Genomic DNA, 23869 nt, shown 5'->3' with positions numbered 1-23869 from the left:
TTGGATGGGCATGGCCAAAACTAGTGGTTCTGTTCGTGTTAGAGAATTGGAAAATGTTATAGTAGGTTTACTGAAAAATGATTATATAATTTCCAAACAACATTTCTTGCCAGCCTCTAAAAAAAACTTTCAGTTACAAATCACATGACAATTGCCAGACACATTTTGTGGCCGAATGGTGTGAAATATGACAATGTTTTGCTTTTTCTGACTGACGGTGTTCCTCATACGAGGAAAGCAGGTGAAGCTCTTTCTGTATGGTACTCTAATATGATTCACGTGATATATGTTGCGTAACATTCACGTGACACGCCCTACATCGATCGAACCTTTTATCCTAAAGTGGACAAGTTAGTGTCAAATGGGGAAAAAATTGTAAAATCGCGAACTGGAATTGAATTTTTCAAAGAAACAAATCCCGATTTTTCACTTCCTCCAACACCCTTAATCACGCAGTGGGGTACCTGACTTAATGCAGTATTATATTATGCAGAGAATTTTGAAATATTTGTATCTGTAGTAATTGAACTAAACCAAACCCAGACGATGCTTCATCCATTGAAATTTTTCAAAATGTAGTAAAGGACAGTGGATTGAAATGTGACTTGACTTTCATATCTGCCACTTTTGGTTTCTTGACTTACTCTATGAAGAAATTAGGAACTACGGGAGATTTATTGAGTACTTTGCTAAAGAAGTCCAGTGCGTTGAAAGAAAGCTGAATGTTCTTTCTGCTTCGAAACCGAAGTCGTAAGAAAAAAAAAATAAGGATTTGTTTGAGAAAAACATTGGCTATAAAACCCTATGTAAAATATCTGAAGTATTGGAAGGCCAAAACACAAGTGAAGTTGATGGTGTGAATATTCGTAATATGCCCCTTTTCAAATACGCGAGGTTAACATCGTCTGATGTAGAACGTTCCTTTCCTCAATATAAGGCATTATTCCGTGACAATAGGCATGGCTTTACGATGGACAATTTGGAAAAGACGCTAGTTATTCACTGCAATGCTAATGGAATTTCGACATTTGATGAATAGGAGCTATTGGTGAGTACTGGTATTTATTTTCTTCTTTCCCTTGTAAGTTTTTGTTAAATAGTTTTTAACTTTTAGCAAATATTTTTTCACTTTAGCACATAAAAAATAAATATTTTACAGTTTTTTAGCATATAAAAATCCGGGCCCTAGTAATAACCTTGCATGTTTACTATAATGAACTGTGCTTTGACACTTGCAGTGAGGCGTCCTGAGACTAACACCTAATCACAGACACGTACACTATCCAGTCCACGCTACCAACGAATTCCTGAATTGAAAGAAAATACTCCTGTAGCGATACTTGGAAATGAAATAGTTGTTATGCCGCTTTGAAGAGCTAGACTAAGTGCTTTCTCATAAGAGTGTAACTACTTCGGGTCCTGATCAAAAATTACACTAAACATAAGTGGCAGGAAGGTTGTAGGCTTCTATGATGCAAAGATCACCGACTTTCAGATGTCCATTTTTCTTGCAATTCTCAGAAAGTTCGGATCCTGCAGCTTTATGTAATGCCAAATAAATTCCTTCACGAGATTCTAGTTCCGTATTCGTGCTGTTGGACAATCTCCCACTAGCGATGTTATGCTTCCGAACTTCAAGGCTATTTTCTTGTTAACTTAGTGATTAACAGAAAACTCGTTTCATTCAAATTTTCCACGGATGATGATGGTGGTCCAAGTTGCGCCCGCGTCGGAAGATCAGACATAAAAGTAACATTCCGAAGAAACATTGCGTCGAGGGATGTGTCTTCACAATCGTCGAAAGTTTCCTCAACAAAACGATTGATGTCATCCACTTCCGGTGGTTCTGGATCTTTGGCCCCTTCACCCAGGGTTGCAGGGGTGAATCCTCTAGCTTCTATGATCCTATCCATCACCCTTAGGAAGGTAATATTTCTTCAATCGGTCTACGGCAATGGAATCGCTTTTAACCTGACCGTGCCCTGATTGAAATTCACATAGTAATTGTTACCATGTTTCCTATCCTTAATTACATCTGGACCAAAATAACGACCCGATAAAACTTTGAAGTTTTCCTTTTTTTTTTTTTTTTGGACATGTCATAGATCCACACTAGATTTTGTCTCTAATCTTTGCTGTTTTTTCCTTTTATTGTACGACTTAGCAGAAGTCAAAAAGCGATCGTACAATTTGCCGTGGGCTCGTTCTCGAACATACTTAAGATGTGCAATATTGAGCGTAACAATTGAGGAGAATATCCGTGCAGTGCTACGAAGGATGAAATTTGCATGGCCAGGTTACAAGTTACGTTAAACAAATAACAAATGAGAAAGAACTTCAACCCAGTTAGACTGGTTGTTCTTGTCCAAAGCTAATTCCACTTCAATATGGCATATGGACACTTCCACTAGTCCCAGACTGTAGTGCACCAGAATATCGGTTAAATGTAGCCGAATGTCAAGTAAACACTGAGCCCCGGCCCCAGAATAGCTGAGAAAATAATTCATTCTTCAAAATCACTTGCTCATAAAGCACTGATAAGATTTATCTTTTAGAGCACGATAATTTGCAAGTTGTTGGTTCCAAGTTACCATCAAATGCACAAACGCACAAACACTCTAGGTGTTATTTTACAACCTTAGAAAAATAAAATTTAAGTCGCAGTTCATCTTTAGTGATAAAAGAGATTGAAGTTTTTGGGGAAGGTCCTATCCCAACCAAAAATTCCAATACAGTGTAGATGAATTGGAAACACTTTACAATGAATGGAAACCTTTGCAGAAATCGTCGGTCTTTGCAGAGGCGAACTGAATTACAAAATAAAAAGAAGAAAGACTACGTGGAAAAACTGGATGATTTTTTCGACAGTGCTCATTTCTCTGCTTTGGGTCTCATTGATAATGAGGAAGATAAAAAGTTTATTAACAGTTATTGTTCATTTCAGTGAAAGCGAACGATTGCTAGCAGTTCCGAAATTACCATCTGTCACAGGAAAACATCAAGCGATTGCTGTGCATAATTCTCTGGAAAAACATAATCTTGTTGAAAAGTCCAAGCTCTTTGCTGTGACACAACTTCCGCACGTACTAGGCGAATAAAAGGTGTCTGCATCTTGTTGGAACACTATTTGGGAAGATATATTTTATATTTGTTATACAAGCATCAAGTTTATGGACTCGTTTTAAAAGTTGTTTTCGAGTTGAAGATCAATGATCAACAAGCTTGGAGTAATATTGACAAAATTAAATTCAAGCCCTGTATACAAGATGAACGCATTCAAGAAAAACTACACGAGTAGGCCAATGACATTCTTCAGATTACTATGCAGAATATCCAGAATAACTTACCCAGAGAAAACTAGCTACCTTGAACTTATTGAACTTGCTGTTATCTTTTTCGGAGGAGTTGTACCCAGAGTAATATCATTTTGAATGCCAGGAGCTTATCATCATGTTAGGTAGATGGATGGCAAAAACCATATATTCTTTGAAGATTTCTGTAGAATATGGAAGCAGGGCACTAAGTGGTTAAAAATTAGATACTGGCTGTTACGGTAGTTAAGAGAGGCTGATATTTAGTACCTCCCCCAATCTTGCACAAATAAGATCTACAGTGTGTTACTTTTACCCCAATCTTGCACAAATAAGGTTTACAGTGTGTTACTTACTTTACAAAATATAGCTAAGCTAGGGGCAGCTAGCGAAGGGAGTTAGAAGCCCCCAGGGCCCTTGTACTTCTACCTTTATCACAATTTAGACAAAAACAAGGTACTCGGTTCTGGAATCATGAAACGAGTAGGGGGAGATACTAAATGCTGTCCGTTAAGAGATATAGCAGCGGCGGCTGGTACTATATGTTGCATGGTTGTGCAACCGGATATTTTTTTTAATACTAAAAATATTTTTAAGTATTAAAGTAGTGTATTAGTAAGAAATAAACCTTTGCTCTTGAGCGCAAAATAGTATTGATGCATTTCTGAAAAAAGTCAATTAAAAACGGAAAGAAAGAGAGAGATTTACATTTCCAGCGGCAGCGAACGTTGCCACTGGAAGCAGTAACATTGATCATATGGGAGCGAGCTCCTATTAACATGGGGAAGTGGATTTATTCTTGCATCGCTCGTATCTTCCCGTATTGGTCTCTTGGGGTTGCACTTTCTTCCGCAACTGGTCAACTTCTCTATTAGTTACGAATTCCTCCGCTTAGCAGCGCTTAACTTAATTGATAGGGCGAGGGAGATACAGACGCTTGGAAGAAAGAAGTTATTCACAAAACATAAACTCTCAAAGAACAAATATGTCTGGTGGTAGCAAGGACGGATCCAGGCTGAAAGTTTGGGGGCGGTCGTTCGAAGTCAATAGATTTTATTTAACATTTGTAATACAAAGGTGAAAATTCTTGGGATAAGTTTTATTTTTTTTAAAAAACCTATTCTTGGGGGGGGGGGGTTCGATCGAGTCTCGAAGAAGAAAATGTCTTACTACTGGTCTAATTCCTAGCTCTGTCTCTTTCGTGCACATGATTCCGTGTTCGATTTCCGGCGGTGAGCATAAATTAATATCAAATCATTCACTTCCAATACTCATCTGTTTTCTTTAGCCTAATTTGCTGGAATGTTAAACTATTTTTTTTTCATTTTCAAAGGATTCATGATTAGATTTCATGATTCTTTACAGACAAAAAATTTGGTTTCTGAAAATGGACTTTTTGTACCGTATATTTATACAAAGAAATGCTAACAAAATGCATATTGTCGGAGGAGAGAGGTGTTTCTGGACCCTAAAGAAAATAAAGTGGAAAATATTTGCGGTAGCGATGCTTTCTATTCAGAGAAATTTTTCGAGCAGCATTTCAGATTTCAATAAAGTCATATAAAAATTTGAAGCCCAAAAGATCGAAGAAAGACCTCCAATTCTAAAATAATGCATAGTTTATATAATTAAATAATTTTGTTTAATTGCGTGCATGCAATTTTCTTGCTTTTTTTCTTCTTTTCGGATTAACGCCATCATTCATGGCTTACAGCACATACTATATATTCGATTCACCTCGTGTTCAATAACATGAGTGTAGAGGTTTTGTATATAAATAGTGTATAAACGTACATTGATAGTAGTTGTTTGAAAAAAAGGAAATAGCTTATATATTAAATCAATATTAGAGAAATAATTTAATCAATAATATACAAATAGAGCTTAAAAGACTTTCCTCTTCATATTTCCTGAATATTTTTTGGATAAGACTCAAGAAAGCTGGGGGAGGGAAACACTTGCGGGTACCTACATACCTTTGATATTGCAACATTGCAACCGGTGCTTGTACAGACTACGAGCCGCTATTGAGATATAGTATGTGAAAATAAAGTTAGATTATGATGGAAGTTAGAATATAATGGAAGTAAGAACATAATAGGAGTCAGATTATATTGGAAGTCAGAGTATAATGATATAGATTGATGTGTAAGAAGATTAATGTACTTGCGAAGTAAGATTGATATAGATAGTTGTGTTATACAGGGTGTTTGAAAAAGAACTCGCTAGTTTTAAGTATAAATTTAATTGGGAAATGAATGAAATCTTACATCAATGAGTACATATCATGAAAGAGAATTCCTTCAAGTGTTGTTTAATGATGGTAGACTTCAACGTGGGATCCATTTGTGGCCCTGCACACGTCGAGACGATACTCCACTTCTCGCCACGTACTCACCAACATTTCAGGTGTAACTGTCCCAACCGCCGCGACGATTATTTCCCGTAAATGATGATGTCTCTGATCTTTTCACTGTACACAACATTTTTTATGTGGCCCTAAAAGAAAAAGTCTAGTGGGGTTAAATCTGGGTTTCGTGGTGGCGATCTTCAGAAGTTCTCTCTCTACCTGGTGATTTTACTTTTAAAACACTACCGGTTTCCTTGAAAGACTTTAGCCAATGGCGGATAGTTTTTGTTGTAGGTGGTTCACCACCATACTGACGTCTAAAATTACGTTGCACTGTTATAACTGACTCAGTTTTCATAAGTCAAATAACACACTGAGCTTTTAGTTGCGGAGTACACATTGTGCTGAGTTGCTCTGCACTGCACGCCTGCCTGGACTGAACTGAGGAAACAGAGGGAAAACAAACAGCACTGGTGCTATCTCAAGGTCAAGCAGACCTGCCAACTGCAGGGGAGCTAAACCTGGAGAGTTTATGAATCAAACACCACAAACTAGAATAGTGTATATCACTTTGTACATTTTCTAGGACATATTAAAACTAGGTAGTTCTTTTCCAAACACACTGTATAACGGCACAGATTAAAAGTAAAGATACAAAAGAATTTAAGTGTGTATCTTTGTAGATTTTAATTAACTAACAATTTTACTCTTCCTTGATTAATTTTCATTGACACAAGCTGAAGAATTCGGACATGCTATATTTGTATTTTTCTCCTCAGTTTGTACAGAAGAGCTTGGCCGGACGGAATCTTGCTAGTTTTGGACGGAATCTTGATGATTCCTGACATCAAGATAAGACAAAAAGCATAGACCATGGGTGCACAAATGCTTCTTTTCGGAGTTGTAGGCTGCCGAAAACATGAAAAAATGAACTTTAAAGGTTCATAGCTCGGAAAATATGGGACCGACCATAGTCGGGTCAAGACTTCACTTTAGGAACTAGTGTATGCCCTATCCAAATATCCAAGTTTCAGAATCCTGTGGTACTTCTGCAACAATTTTTATAAAGATAGTTGATGAGTGCTTCAGATTAAACCTACAGTATATGCCCGTAGCCAAACTCCCTCTTTAAAAATTGTTACGTAAGTACCTTAAGATACTGTAACATGTAGTTTTGGTTAGCGCACATATTAAGTTCAAAGTTGTCTTGACCCGACTACAGTAGGTCCCATAGTTTTGGAGCTATGTACCTTTAAAATTCATTTTTTCATGTTTTTGGCAGCCTGTAACTCCGAAATTAAGCATTTTTCCACCCAGGTTGGTCTATACTTTTTGTCTTTCCTTGGTGTCAGAAATCACCTCCCAAACGTTGTCGCTGTTGTTTTGAAACACCCTGTGATTATGTGTATCACATTTACATTAGCTACCGAGATCTAGTTTGTTTGTGACCAAGTAGCTCAACCGGAACGGAAATGACATTTTCTGCACCAGAGTACTTTTAATTTTTTCCCTTTTTTCACCCTCCAATTTTTTGCGCCCTAGGCACGTGCCTAAGCGGCCCTGAGGCAGTATAGATGAAACTTTTCTTCGGGAAGATCCTTCGATTTGGGAAATGGATAGTAGGTAACAATCGGGCAGGAACATTGTGAAGAGCTTGAAAGTTTAAATAATTCTGAAGGAAGATGAGAGAAACTTATGGAAGAGTATAACACTGTGCTGACAAAGAATGAAGAACAGAAAAGTGTATTATGCAAGTAGTATCTCATTACCGACGTACATTTCCTCACTCAAAAAGAGTTACAGTGGCCAAATATTTTTAAAATCTTTGAAATACAGTAAGTTACTTCTATTATAAATTCAAAGATTTTAATTTTTTAGACAAATTGAAAATTAAAATTGCCTGAAAAGTCTGAAAAGAGAAATAAATAATAAATTAAAAAAAATAGTCCATATGGTAGTTTGCAAATGAGAAGGTAGATTTCATAATAGTAAAGTTATCTTCCATCGATTACCATAATCGATTTCATAGTAAGTTATAATAATCGATTTGCGATATCCTATAAAATAAAATTTTCATTGCGTCCTGAAAGTAAAACCGGAAAAAAATATTTTAACAAAATTCGAACTATGTATAAAGTTCATAATCACAGGGAACTACTACACGCGACGTAATGTATAAGAACGATGTCAAAATACTACAATATACCTACGTATATACATACCTAAACATATTTTTCCTTTCAATTTTTTATAGAATTAATATTTTACTAGATTTTGCATGTAATCCATTTTTGTCGACGGATCCATGCAGTGATTTAGCTTTACGCTGTTAAAGTTTTCTGCAGTGAATTTTACTGGGCGCAGCCATATTGGTTACAAACAAACTGTTGTTAGGGTGGTTGCTAAAAGGAAGCGAAATATTTTGTGCCAAATACCCATTATCTTTGTTTTGTGTGGGAAATTGAATTGTAGTAAAGAAAGAGTTGAATCTCTACTCTTTGCCTACATACTTCTTTGTGGTTTTCGTTTTTTAATATAACCGGCGAGGACTGTTGTTACAACTACTATAGCTTTAGCTACCTCACGCTTTAGTTTCGGAGCCATAATTGCGCTTTTCTCCAGTGATTTGTTTGCTATGTCAAGACCTGATGCTTATCAAAATGCTACCATGTAAAAGCACCATATACTTTTGATGCCATAGAATATTATACAAGATTTTTGGCAGCACATCTGCTACGAGAAATACTACGTTAAATGCTTCCGTCTAAAACTATCCTATCTTTTTATTCTATAAAAACAAGACATTAAAATCTGGAATAATTTACACAAATTGTTTTCCTAATTTGAAACCTTTGGCCTCAAGCGTGATAATTAATAGCGTAACAAAACTTAAGAAAACTAAATAAAAAGTTTAATTCCACGATTACTGAAAATTTGCAAACAATTCAACAATTATACACTTGTTTTCAGCATCTCACAATAATTCCGAGCTTTTTTTTTTTTTTTTTTTTTTTTTTTGTCTGTAAAATCTCTGACAATGATATCTATATCCATGTCTTGAAGAATGTCGAACTCAATCGATATTATGGCGAGTTCCACGAGGCACTCCTGGCACACGATAGATCTCAAATAAATTTTAATTAATTTTAATTTTGAGAAACTCCTTTCGCCTGAAGTCACGCTGACAGGAAGAGTGAGAGCAATTCTGAGTGCAGTTGATATATTAGGGAAATTTTCAGTCAGTTGGTTGCTCCTCAAAGTATTTTAATATTTCAAGAGAGCTTTTAGCATTTTCATCTGGTAGTTGGGAAAGAAAAATCAATAGTTCCTGTTGAAGTTGAAAACCCTCAATGAATGGTTTGGCAACAAATGTACACTCATGTCCAAAAAGGTTGTTGCATAACTGCTTTCTTGTAAGAATATAATTTGATATTGATTTTGCGGAGTACTTTTAATACTGATACTATGTGTATAATCGATAAATTTATATTTGTGGTGAATTTCATAGGAAAAGAATTATAAATACGAAAATTAGAATGAGTAAAACAAAATGTTGCTAAATGGACAAGAAAATTTTATTTTCGTTTTATTGTTTTTATTTACTACTCTTTTGGCATGAAATTTGCCACATTCATGTCTTTGTCGATTATACACATACTAACATTGTAAGAAATACCGGGCGAATTCGTTACCAAATTATATTCCTACAACAACATATTTATACACATGCGAGAATAATTTTGGACATGAGTGTACATAGCGAAACAATAACATCTCCTACTCTCCACAAAGACCGACAGTGTGGCACGGCGGTGTCGTTTCTGAGAAATCAAAAGTAAGTGCTGTGTATACTGTTCCACTATCACTTTAAAAGACCAATATATATAAAACCAAATATCACTCACTGCCTGGGAAAAGTTCACAAAGAACATGATCCGCTCTAAACAATACCAACCCCCCTTCCACTCATTCTTCTACGTGCTGTCTCCATTTGTCGACAGAGCCCCCTAGTACTATGAAACTTCTTCCATGGCAGAATGGAAAAAGATTAAGTAATTGAGGCAACTTTACAAGAATATAAACCAAAAAGAGTCAATAGAAAACACGTTATAAAATTTACTTTTTGAGGCTCGTTTCGGCGCCACGGGCAGTCCTGCTCGCATAAGCTCCTGAGGGGTCCTGCTCGTACAAGCTCACTTGCGATGGCGAAAAATGCATAAACGAGGGTACTAGTACAGTATATGAAAAACAGTTGTTGTTTGCTCCAATGAAGTGAGCAGTGGCGAAGGGTGATAGTTTTAAGAGGGTAGGCCCAATATTATAATAGTAATAATAATAATAATAATAATAATAATAATAATAATAATAATAATAATAATAATAATAATAATAATAATAATAATAATAAGAAACAGATTATCGATGGACATAACTATCTTACTACAGAAACACAAGAAGACAAATTCACATGAATTTAATGTAATTGTAGGTGATTGATAGCACTGATTCAATCCGGATCTCAATTTTCATAACGAAATTCACGTAGCCCTATGTGACTCCTACCTGAACTTAATTCGCCGTAATACAATTTAATTGTTTCAATTAGGTGTGATCGGATGGGGAAGATGGACTATCACATTATCTGCGCTTCACAAGAAACATGCTGTTTCGTCTACTTGTACTGAAACAAACTCTGCTTGTAAAATTTCGTCTTTAATTATATTGTTCAAAACACATGACAGGCATTCAACGAAGTCATTCTACATGTCACTTGATTCCCCTTTAAAAATAGAATCGGACTTAAACATTTTTTCATACGCTGCTCTTTATGTCAACACCTACAAATATTTTTTTTTGTACCAATGCATGCAGAACTCTCTTGCCCTCTGTTTGTTCTATTTTCAACACAGGAGTTGGTCTTCGTTTCTTGACCCGGGTTCGATTCCCGGCGGGAGCTCATGTGGTTCGGATTCCACGTTAATCAGTAGGTCCACGTCTCATATAGCCTCGCTGCTGAACGGGACGTAAAACTCAAAATCAATCAATCAATCTTCGTTCCTTAATAACACGTTAATTTTCAAAAGACCATTGACATGGAGGATTCTTTAATAGGAATTATATTATGTTCATATTCTTCACTTACTGGAATTTTCTCTCATTCATTTTTGCAAATGTAAGACAAAAATGTCACTCACAATATCTCAAGAACACACACACGCTACTCAATTCTAATCAACTCAACGAATCTGATTTCGTATGGGTTTGCGCCAACGTAACGGAATAAAGGGGCATTAGTTTGCGACAATAGGCGTGGCACATTGCTTGTTCCAGCTTTTGCGTTACGTTAGAGTCCGCAAAATTAAGCAAAGCTCGTACCGAATGGGGCCCCACTCTTGCTCTTTATCGAATCGAATACGAAGGTCTTGAGTGAAACGCTTTATGTAGAAACAAAAGTCGATAAGCGCTGAGGCCGGTCTCTTTCGCAGGTTATTACAAACAAGTCCTCTCGCGGGATTTTCTGAGTAGCTTGGCGGTAGTTCTACTGCCGCCTGAGACACTGCTTGGGGAGCCTTCCAGCAGTGGTGCTAACCACGATTTCTTTATCGAACAATATATATATTTTTTCAAGTTATAAAACTATCATACATTCTGTGCCAGGAAAATGAAATAATTATAAATTATAATTTCTAAAAGTAAATGGGTAGGCCGGGCCTCAGGGCCTCTTACGACCCTTCGCCACTGGAAGTGAGTATACTATTGATTGAATCTAGCGTATACCCGCGTACTTCCTAAATTTTAGGTAGTTATACGATAGTTTACAAAAATTAGAGGTGGGTATACGCCGTATAGCCGCGTATACCCTCCATTACATCCCTGGAAAGAAGGAAGAGGCGATTGCATAAAATACTAGTTTCTTATGCATTTAATACTTTTCTTCTTCGTATATAGTTCTCCACATGCTCCATAGATGGCAGCATAATGATCTTAAATCCTATTGAGAACAACTTTAAGTATTGTCTGCATAATAACACATTTGGACCAAAGCAGAGAAATTACATAAATTGGTTTTCACCATTCAAGTCGAATAACGCTTTAATATTTAAGATTTGTTAGAAATTCTTCTTTCATATTTTCCAACACAAGGTAGATTCTGGAGTACTATACAATATATGACTTAGTGAAAGCTCCGTGAATCCGAACATATTTAAGTACAAGGGCATTTTCTTTTTAATATTTGGGAGAGGGAATCAGTATTCCTGGTATCCCTTATAATCTGTCGCTTGAGAACACTGGAAGATCGCCTCTGTTGTATATTCTGTATGTAGCCGACATCCCACAACCTTAGCATTCATTGTATGCACTATAATTTGCTGATGATACAGATCTTCTAGCCTTGGGATTCTCGTTTGAACGCATTAATCCACTCCTACAACTACCTTTGGACAAACTTCTTATAAGGTGCCTGAAGTGGGAGCTTAAGCTAAATTCAAACAACATTCAAATGACTTTCTTTGGGCTGAAGCTCCATAAATACCAGTGGCGGCCGGTGGATTATAGTTTCGGATGTTGTAGTGCGAACGATAAGAGACAGAAGATATAAAGTTGACTCATTGACTAATCAGTATAATTTTAGATGCAAATGCTATGTGACATGTTAAATAAAATTTTGTTTTTAAAAAATAAAAAAATGCAGAACATTTAATCCGATTAATCACCTTAATTAATTAGAAAGTTCATTCTCCTCTCTTTGATTGGAGCAAATCTGTCTAATACATGCTAGTTGAACTCTAGTATTCTTATTGCCAGGTCTTTTTCGATGGAAAGCATAACCAATGGGACATTCAATTCCTTGAAAGTGTCAATTCTTTCTCATGTGGAAAAAAACTTTTCGTCTTTTGCTGACGCCATAGGTACCAGTTAATATTAATTTCAGAAGCTTTGTAGATTCACTAAATATTTTTTCTAGATTATTGCGAACGATTCATTCTAGCAAACTCAGTCCCTAACAGTGATCCGAATTCTTCTTCAGCGTTGACTGAAGAGAGTTTCTAGCAGATATTAGTGTTACAGAAAAAAAAAACATACATTGAACACACTTTATTCACAGTTTATCCAGGAAAATTTAAAATAAATTAAGGAAATTTATCTGGTGCAAACAACATTACTGTCATAAGATATTCTGTAAATTTAAACTGTATTTTTTTCGAAACTATCTTGAATTGCCCTTTGCTTCTTTGCTTGTTTTGTCTAAGCCTTGATTGCAAATTTTTCCTCAGTTGAAAGATGGTCAATGTTTTTTGTATGTTATTTACAGGAGTCATGGTATACAATTCATTCAGAATTTGTAGGTTATTTACAGAATTAAAGCACACACAATAAAATTAACCTAATAATTAAAAACCAAAACAGTTGATACAAAAGAGGTATTGGTATATGAATTCCGAATGTCACATATTCATACATCAACACACACACATGTGCGTAAAAGAAAAAAAAACTACATTCCAAATCATCCGTCTTGATTGTTACGCAATGCACGATGAGCACAATATACTTCCACATGAGGCAAAACAATGCATACCAATGTGATATGTTCTGGAAAGGAAACCTCGAAACCCGCCAGATGAAGGATTAGCATGTAACAGAAGCCGAAAGTCAAAGAACATCAAAACAAACAGCACTGCCACTTCTACACCCAGAAATGTTAACTGAGAGGGGCCAAAGTATCTGAGGGAGGTCCAATACGTCTACATAATATGGAACCTGTCTTATACTGCACACGAAAAGACGATAAGTAATTCTTACTTATTGTCACCTATATTTTTAGAAAAAAATGGTAGAACGATTATTTTTATACGAAAAAAAGAGTAAATGATGAGGCGTGAAATAAAATATTTAGCCTACATCAATCGTTTCTCTGTTAAACAAGTATAGTTTGTTAGGAAAGTCTACAAATATTAGTCAAGTTTCAAAATTTTTGGGAGGTCCGGACCCGGTGGACCCCCTCGTGGCTACGCCACTGAGCATTGTTAACTAGTCCCAAATTCAATGTGGCGTTCCCCATCATACAGTTTTATGTGGAAATTATCAAGAGGATAAAATATACTTATTTTATAAAAGAAAGATGTTTATACTAAAATACTATCCACAGGTGGTGGGGAGGGATTCTACATACTGACTTATTAATATTTGATTCACAGATTACTGTAAAAGAAGCCTTCATTATCAATATAAGCTAAGAATTAACTTGAAAATGCGGGTCTACTTTCATTTGTTTTCTCCTCTACTAGATATTTTCTTTCTTATTTTGTAATTCTGCAATCACTTTTTTTAATTGTCATTATATTGATTTGCTTCAGTATGGTCCCGTAATTTAAAAATATGAATGCATAAAATCAAATTCCATTTGTTAATTGCTAGTGAAAGAAAATTCAGAAATCTTATTTAGCGCGAAAAACCTTCTTGTTTACTGGAAACCGTGCTGTGTTGCAGAAGCACTACAACGACCTGTCCCTTTAACTTCTGAGATAGGGGAAAGGAGACTTCTAACATTTGCTCCAATTGCCGCGCTGAAGGAATCTGGTCGTTGTATGCTCGCTGCAACACAATATAAATTAGAGACTCTGTGGCGTATTATTTTTCGCTTTTTAAAATAGATTAACGGAACGGACAGTTACAGAAGTAAAAAATATGTTATTTAAAGTGTATATATACGAGTATTAAAAAGTATTTTTTCTGTTCTTTACTACTATTGATAATAATATTTTTTTTTCTTGAAATACTTTGGTCGTTGCGCAACGCTGCAACACTAACATTAGCCGCCAGTGATAAATACCGTAACAGCCCCAATCCGCAATGTTTACATTTAACTCTCTTCGACTATCCAATGTCACTTCAAAACATTCTTAAATATCTGTATGTCACATTCGACAAACATATTACTTGGAATCATCATCTCAAATAACTGGAAGCAAATATTTATTTATTTATTAAATAGAACAGAACAGGATAGATCCCAATTACAGTGTTCGGACTATACATAATTCTTACTACAGTAAAAGTATAATATTCCCAATAATGTGTTGATTACCAATATTAGTTGTTTACTTATTTGGCGTACTGCTTCATTATGTCTATAACATATCTCTTAAATGTTCGGATGTTGTTTGTACATACTTCAATTTTTGGACATAATTTGACTGTGTTATTGCAGTCAGCACTGATTCTTACGATCGGTGATTTAGTCATTATGTCAGTGCGTGACTTATTGATACTAAATAAATTGTGATTCATGTTCGTGTTTCAGTCGACGGAACTGATATAGTTAAGCTGGATACAATTTCTGGACAATCGACTTTCGAATGCAAAATATTATAACTAACTAACTAACTACCTCTATGGCTTATGGAACTTGGAGGTTCAATGCCGCGTTCACAAAAGCTCTGCACTGACTTCTATCCTTAGCCAACTGGATCCAGTTTCTACTTTGTATTCCTATCTCTGCGAGATTCATCTTAATATTGACCTCCCATCTGCACCTAGGTCTTCCTAATGGTCGTTTTCCGATTGGTCTTCCAGTCAAGACTTTGAAAGCGCTTCTACTTTCTTCCATCCAAGCTACATGACCTGCCCACCTAAGCTTTCTAGACCTGATGACCCTAACAATGTTTGGTAAATTATATAAATTATGTAGTTCCTCGTTATGAAGTTTCCGCCATTCCCTATTCCCGTTCCTCCTGGGTCCCAATATTCGTCTCAGGACCTTGTTCTCAAATACTTTCAGTCTATATTCTTCTTTCAGAGTAAGCGACCATGTATCGAAACCATATAGAACAACAGGCATGATTATCGTTTTATATATTTTAAGCTTCATATTTCTCGACAGAATTCGCGACGACAGGAGATTTTGAACTGAATAATGGTATGAATTCCCTGCTTTTATCGACATTTTATGCAAAGTATTATATAAATATAAATATAAAAGTATTATATAATATATATATATATAGTCTTCTTTGTTTCACGTTAACATGTTATAGTTGATAGACAGGTTAGAGGAGCTAAATTTACTTGGGTAAAAACCTGTGTCCTTAAACGTTAAAAATCTCAGAAATTTAGCTTGAACTTTTTCGAGCATCAACTTATTTTTACTGGTTTGAGAATCCCGAATTGTACACGCATTTTCAAGCTTTGAGCTTACGTATGCATAGTATAATGATTTCAAAATATTGATATTTTCGAAATCTTTACCTAACCTCATGACTAGGCCTAGATTACGAAATGCCTCGTTGGTAATATGTTCTATATGAACACTAAACTTTAGTTTCGGATCAAAGTACACGCCTAAGTCTTTGACTACGACTTTCCTAATTAGTGACTGTTCATTAATTACATACTCAAATGCAATACAGGACTGTCTTCTGGTATATGACATTACACTACATTTGTTAGCATTTAGTTTAAAATAATTATTTTCATTCCAACTGCTTATGTGAAGATCCTCTTGCAACAGTTTACAATCTTGAACTGAGTTAACTTCCATATAGACTTCGAGATCATCAGCAAAGAGTAACTTATGTGATTTACTTATACAGTCCGTTTGGTCGTTGATATAAATATCCGCCGCCATTAGAACTTCTTACGAAATCTCAAAGGCACCATGTGGGGCAGCAATGCAAAACTTCTCCTGCTTACCTATACACTCTTTGTATGCCCAGCAATTACATACAGTCATCTCGCCTGGTCGGCCAACCAGCCCGACTCTCTATGAGCGTCTCAAAGTTCTTAAACGACATGCCTTACGCCTGGCCTACTCTCTTGTTTTCGATATTTCCACGGCTGAAATACATCGTCGTGCGAAATTTGCAACTCTTTTGCCGCACCTCTATCTTCTACGCCAGCGCTAGATCCACAAAAGTATCGATCTGGTACATCCAATTGTCCATGAGGCCTAGGGCAAGATTTCAGCTTTACCACGCTATATCTAGCCACCACTGGATCATCTGATCATCATGTAGCTATATACGAATACACCGACGCTTTAGACCGATATAATTCGAACCGTCGTATCTACAGCCACAATCCACGTATATATTGCACATAACCTCAGTGCATTATTGCATATTGCATACTAAGGAAGCACTTTTTTATATCGCAGTCAGCCGTAATCATTATTGTTCTAAAGTATTTCAGCCCTTATACGTTCTCCTGCTTCAGCTCATAGTATCAAACAGCCTCTAACCATTCTATACATTTACCCGTCAATAAATTGAAAATATCTCTGGCTACAGAGAAGGTATGGACTTCTACGGCCCGCCCATCTTCGTATTGATATGAAACTCTTGTTAAAGAAAAAACGAGCTAAACTATTGAATGAGATCCAAATTTGTTTCTTTTTGGAGAGGTACTAGTAGTAGTCACTTGGATGATTCCTAATAATCTGATAGTACATTGTATTAAAAAGAATAGTAGGACATGTCTGTCCATTTCAGTGAGCCATTCATTTGGAACTACAGTGAAACCTCCACTAACGGACACCTCTCATAAGGGACATATTTTGTAATCCCCAAACACTGTAATAGGAAAAAACATGTTGACAAACCTCTCTAAAGCGGACACTCTCTAGTACGGACACGGACAGTCTTTTCTGTCTTTTATAGGTATTATTTACCTCCATATTACGGACACTTTCTCTAGAAACAAGTTGAAAAGTACAGAAAAAATACATTTTCAAAAATGCATACATGTATCACCAAGGAAGCATTGTAATAACATTTTCCCTCGTCAACTGTCTGTTCAGAAACTCAGATGAAGCGTCTTTGTTTAACAACACCCTCATATCCTTTGCTTGCATTCCACTCCCACCCAACCTGTTTTACAATCAAAAGTGATTGACAGTTGCCTGCCATTTGAAATGACACGTCATTCTACTGTTCCGCTGGAATCAAGCAGAAGACATGTTTGGTATTTTTTGTCCGCGTATTCGCATATTGTCTTAGTGCCGCATAAGAATTTGGAGGTAGCAACAGAAATGAATGTTTCAGATTTCAAGGTCTCGAACGAGTGGTTAGAGAAGTTTCGGATTAGATACAAAATTTCTTTCAAAGCGATTTGTGGAGAATCCGCAGATGTCGACATGCCCACAGTCATAAAACGGTTTGATAAATTACCTTCAATAGTTTGTAATTACATTATTGTAATTACCTTATTTACTAATTTACGTAAGAAAATATCGAAACCCCTCTAAGACGGACACCTCTCTATAGCGGACAATTTTTGATTCCCCACGGCTGTCCGCTTTAGAGAGGTTTCACTGTAAAACGTTTCATATGGAATAAAAAACATGACTTCGGTGTGGCACGATTTTTTTGACACTTCTATGATCACTTTGTACACTTCCTCAACATAACAATTTCGTTCATATTTTCTTTAGGAGTATTACATGATAAAGGACACACCTTGCATTTCATATTTTTACCTTATTATACGTGTGAGAGGTAAGATCCTCATATGTTTTTATTAGTTATACAATGCTACCGTGAAACAAGTAACATATTTCGGCATTTATTTCAAAGTTGGACGTCCGATAGTTTTCTACCAAAATCTTAATAAAAACTATTAAAATTTATATATTTTTTTTCAATTTCTACGTTCTTAACTGACTTTAGGCTTCCTTTCGTTTCATCGCGAGGTGGGGGAAAGGTTAGGTAGGATCAGGGGCAATCGCCCTCCCCCCAGAAGAGGAAACTTTCTTATTTTATATATAAATAAACCCATCCATAAAAAGTTTGGAGCTCTTAGAAGTAGCTCTAAGTAGCAGTATTAGCCTAACCGACCGCTCCCCGAAGTCCGTCCTGGATCCGCCCCTGGGTAGGATCTAGAACATAGGTACCCTTGGGCGTATTACCCGCCATGTTGATAATATAAATGCTCATTTCTTTCCCACAATGCAACTATTCCGTTACCTTGAGCGAAGTACTCTCCGCTCGCCGAATAGTCCCGTGTTTATAACCGCTTATATATAACAAATAAACAGATTTCTCGAGATCCTTATATATTATCCGCTCCGCTCGCCGAATAGTCCCGTGTTTATAACCGCTTATATATAACAAATAAACAGATTTCTCGAGATCCTTATATATTATCAAGCACACAAACGATCAAATTATCCATATTTCCCCTGTAAATTTTAAAAAAATATCCTGGAAACGGAGTCCAACTTTGGAATTTAATCCAGTGGCGGATCCAGGGGGCGATCACCCCCCCCCAGAGGAGGAAACTTTCTTATTTTATATATATAAATAAAATCCATTCCAGGGTTTGGAGCTCTTAAAAGTACCGTCAAATGGGGTTACTTGAGACACTAAAAAAATTCTAAGTGTAACTGTTTATAAACTATACGATCTATACTAAAACTGACATAATCAGATGTCCGGTCTGCATATGATATTTAAAAGAAAAACAGAATATTTTAAGTTATACTTCTAGATTTTTTACAGGTGCAAAAAAACTACGTGTCTCAAGTTAGCCAGCAAGGCGGGGAAACTTGAGACAAGAATCAAAATTGTGCTATTAAGCACGAGAAATCAAACAATGTCGCAAGTTAAGCAGCCTAAGCGTTATTTGAGACACAGTAGAAAGCAGGAAAAACGTTTTATTGAAAAAACTGCGTATACAAGGGAAAGAAAAATACAAAAAATACACGGAGATATCTATGGAGCAATCTCAAAACAGTATCTTCCTCTTGAGCCTTTGGAGGGGAGAATCTTACAGACAATATGTTCCAAATTAACTTCGTTTTCGTCACCAATAACCGGGAAAACATAAATTTTGTTATTCACTGGAGTTTGAAGTCAATAACTCTTTCAGGATGCCTACACTTTCTCCTGATAAGAACCCTTTTCCTTCCAGGGTCGTCAGAAACATTAGTCTCATCGTAATTCACAATGAATTTTGGATCCACGTCTCTCATTGTAGCTTCAAGTTAATCGAAATAGCTGTCTGAAACTTCTTTATTAAGGGCAGCCCTGGGTCTTTTAATGTTTTGGCACCGTCTCTGAGTGAGTTCTTCGGAATGTCGTTCCAAAAATGAGTCAACCCAGTCTTGGCCTGGAAGATTGTTTTTAAAACGTGGTTCCACAACTCCTTTCCGGTCAAGATACCCCTTCACAATGAGACGCACATCAAACTTTGTTAAGGGAAACCCCCACTCACCTGCCAATTTGATACATTCGCTGATTGTGTTCTCTTCATCAGGATTCAAAACACAATGCCGCCCATATTTTCCCAGATGCTTACCCTTATACCTGTGATGAAGCGAGTGTTTGCTAACTCCGTATTCTGCAACTTGCCTCAATGAAGCAGCTCCCTTTAGAGCCGCGAGAGCTTTCTCCATCTGGTCTTCTGAATAGTTCCGATAAGGTCTGCTGCCAGCTTTTCGTATATACTTTCGTGGCAATTTGTTAAGAATAGACCTGAAATGCCGCTATTAGTGGAGGTAGTAATAGGATTGTTACATTAAACTTAAAATCAACAAAACTAAATTTTATACATGGAATTATACCTCATTTTCTTCTAATTAGTTATGTACTTCCCAATTAAAAACATTCAAGTGTCTCATTTTACCCCATTTTTTTTTTGTCTCAAGTTACCCCTCATCAACCCACTTCGGAGAAATTTGATTAAGTATGAAAAAGGCATGGCCACACTGGACAGGTGAATATTCAGTCATCTATTAAACACATTAGGGTAGGTTCTAGTCAAAAACATTTCGAATTTCAACAAATCCCTTACGAAAATAATGGACAGTTAGAAAGACAATCAAAATAGATTCCCCAAAAGCTCATTTACATTTCTATATAAATCTTAATTGTAAAATAATAACTGGGTATTTATCACTTACACTTTTCTTCAGCACCTTTAAAAAGTAGACCGGCTTCAGAAAATGCTTCAAATCAAAACAATCTAGCCAACACAGCCATTTGAAAAGAACATATCATTTTGTCTCAAGTTACCCTTAAGTCTCAAGAAACCCCACTTGACGGTAGCTTTAAGAAGCAGTATTCCAACCTACCGCCCCCCAGAAGTCCGTTCTGAATCCACCCCTACTTAATCCCATATATTTTGCAAAAAATTATGTTCTCCCCCTAAAATACGATAGCACCTTTATATTCCTCTAAAGTACTTCTGTCCATTATATTTTAAATATTTGGGACGGAAGGTAAAATTTAGAGGATTTTGTTCGAATCGGTTGTCGAGAAAGATGACCATCGGTATCTTTGGTTATTCAGAAATGTTTTTAACTAAATTGGTTGAAGAATGTGAATACCAGTAAATTTTAGAAAATAAAGAAGAAGTATACGTGCTGAGTGAAGAGTTCATCTCTGTTGTGTAAGCTGCGAAGGTATAGAAAATTCTTTTGTTATAATTTTGACAGAAAAGGACATAAGAATAAATGAAAAAAGATAAATACATACATGCGAAAAGAAACAAAAAGTAAAAAATATATGATGTGTGAAATCTGTTATTGCGAATGAAAAAAACAATAGATAGGGTACCCTTTATAACCTTTTTAGGATATGGAATTGTGTACTCTATACGTGGCTTCATTCTCGAAATAAATATTAGTAATAAAGTTACATAATTTTGCTAGTTAGGACACGATTGTAAAAAGCTTTTATTGTTTCTGTGCTGTTAGTCAGCCAATAAAACTTCAAATTTTAAGAGTATTTGCCAATTTATTATCAATAATTGTGCAGACTTCGTGACCATAGGTTTATTTAGATCTCATGAATCATAATAACACACGGTATCGTGCGGATTGTTAAGTTGTCAGAAAGAGAATTACTCCTGTTTACCAAAAATATTTGTATATAGTTATGTCCGTTCTATTAGCATGTCTTCAGGGAAAGTGTCCGTTGTTTGGTATCTATGTTCGGTGGGGTGCTAGCCGCTTAAACAAATTTAGATAATGACTTTTAACCTATTTTGGTGCTGTTTTACTATACGGATCCACAGATTGTAAAATGTACGGAAAAATTTGGGTAAGTCTTTAGTTTTCCCATTTTATGTCGGAAAACAGAACGCAACGAACCCCCTTGCGGGGCTTATACTATGGATCCGTATAGTAAAACTGCACGCCTATTTTAAATAGTATATCTCAGTCTGATAGAATTTCGGTGGTGAAGAGAATGAACTACAATCAAGTCATTTCACTATGAAAAAGAGTAATACCTAGATTCTGTGACAAGTCACTTGGTAATATTTAAGGTTCGTTACTTGTAACTGTGATGGAGTTATGAGTATAAATACAGTTTGGACATATGGCATAAACACATGAACCAATTTGCGCTAGCTGGCACTAAAAAGCATGAACACTGTCTATTCGAGTCAGGGCAGGAGCGCAGCAAGGGGGCCCGAACGGTAGCGAGTCGGTGCATCCGAAGGAAGCAGACGCGAAAGCGATGGTAGGTAAACGCATAAATGAGGTTTACAACGGCTCCCTATAACTCAGTACGGCTCCGGAGCCGTCGATAGATTTGGGGGAGATGCTAAATGCCATCCATGAAGAATTTGAAGTCATTTTGCTATGAAATTGGACTTGTGGTCTCAAGCATAGCCTGCAGTTGCACTAAGCATTGCTGTATTCGATATCGTTACTTCTCGCACATTTTCACCACACATGTTGGTTCTCATCTCCTGTAACAATTTGTTAATAAATTTGAATGTCCTTTGTACTGCACAGGATGTCCAGTATTTTCAGGCTAAAAACGTTAAAATTTTGTAATTTATCAGGAAATTCACTGCGCTACTTTAGAAAGTGTTTCTTGTAAAGGGTTCACTCGAGCAGGCGGTTCTACCAAATAGAAAATTTATAGCTAAAGTGAAAGCATTGTATGTGTAAGTGTCTCTCTTCAACTATCCTTGTTTATGAGTATACCCTCTGTCGCAAACGCACCTGCTTCCTACGGACGCACCCCCTCTCTATCGGTTCGTGTTTTATGCACTGTAGTTTTTATGCCGTATGTGCACTGTACTTGTACTGAATTCTCCTGAGGTCAATCTGCAAGTAGTAATGGAGTTCCTCATTTAGTGCATACTCTGCTAAAAGAAATACAAGGCTTAAACTTAACCTAAAAATGTAAGAAATGTATCAAAATGTGATAGAACCGTCTGCTCGAGTAATGCTCTCAAGAATTCCGCCATGCACATTCACTTCGCGAGAATTTCATAGTTTTCCCTGTGAACATTGCATCCGGAAATATGCCATAGAAACTACACTGTAAAAACTACAATCCAGCCTTTGCTAGGTGTCCACCAAAGAGGACGAATGCTATCCAATCAAATCAGGGCAGGAGTACAACAGGCGAGGCCGAGGAAATTTTTTCACGTGTTCAAAGGGAAGGCGAGTCAGTAACGGTGAGTATGCGCGTAAACGAGGATGTCGCGAAAAAAAAAAAAAAACTGCGTTATGTTAGTTCTTTTCTTAATACGTTCACTACGATTATTTAACTTTACGACTTATAAAATTCAAAAGACACTGCCTTTAGAATACTATGGACAACTGACTCGTTTGTGCTAGAGAGTTTGGAATAAGTACTCTGATAAATAAGATTCTATATGCTCTCTTTTTTTTTTCACACTATCAACACGATGTTCCCATTTCAATCTTCTCCATTTCTTTCTTTCCAATGCGTTCCTACATTTGATACACTTTCTACTTAATTTCAATAATCTGTGCCACTCCTTAAAACGTAATAACTCTTCTTGACTAACATACATTCTGATAAAACTCAGCATCGAAATGTCACATCCCTCATATGGAACTCATTTTCTTTGAATACGGGGAACTAAATTACCTCATTACATCCTTATGTCTGACATCAGCATACCTCCACTCAAAATACTGCCAACATCATGAAGTTTATCACATTTGAAAATGCCACTTTTATTTATTTATTTTTTATTTTAAAGTTAGCGTGAGTTACACAGAAAACAACCAGTTCCTCCCTAAATTGTACGTACTTTCCATATTTTTGAACCTACTCTCTGGAACTTAACCCATTAGAATTTATACATTATCACGCCCAGATTAAGAAGATGTATGAGTAAAGATAAAGTTTACAATTATATACTTTTTAAAAAAGAGTCTGCTAGTCAGGGTTGTTGGAATTTCCCCAGCCGAAAAATACGCATTTTTTTCCCCCTG

At 36.3% G+C, this 23869-nt stretch overlaps 1 protein-coding gene across 2 annotated transcripts in view; it reads left to right on the top strand.

The window, feature by feature from the left end:
* Positions 1-20924: 20924 nt before the first annotated feature.
* Positions 20925-23869, top strand: part of LOC145685978 (uncharacterized) — a 58258-nt gene continuing 55313 nt past the window's right edge. Inside the window, exon 1 of one of the 2 annotated variants that reach the window (XM_081758780.1) lies at positions 20925-21064. The gene's annotated coding sequence lies outside the window, so the exon portion shown is untranslated. The remainder of the gene's footprint in view (positions 21065-23869) is intronic. The other variant, XM_081758779.1, reaches the window with a different exon arrangement.

Source organism: Thermobia domestica, chromosome 5 (assembly GCF_964235325.1).
Source record: "Thermobia domestica chromosome 5, izTheDome1.hap1.1, whole genome shotgun sequence".
NCBI classification, from domain to species: domain Eukaryota; kingdom Metazoa; phylum Arthropoda; class Insecta; order Zygentoma; family Lepismatidae; genus Thermobia; species Thermobia domestica.
Note: the sequence above shows the minus strand (reverse complement) of the source record. Positions and strands in the feature narration are given on the sequence as shown.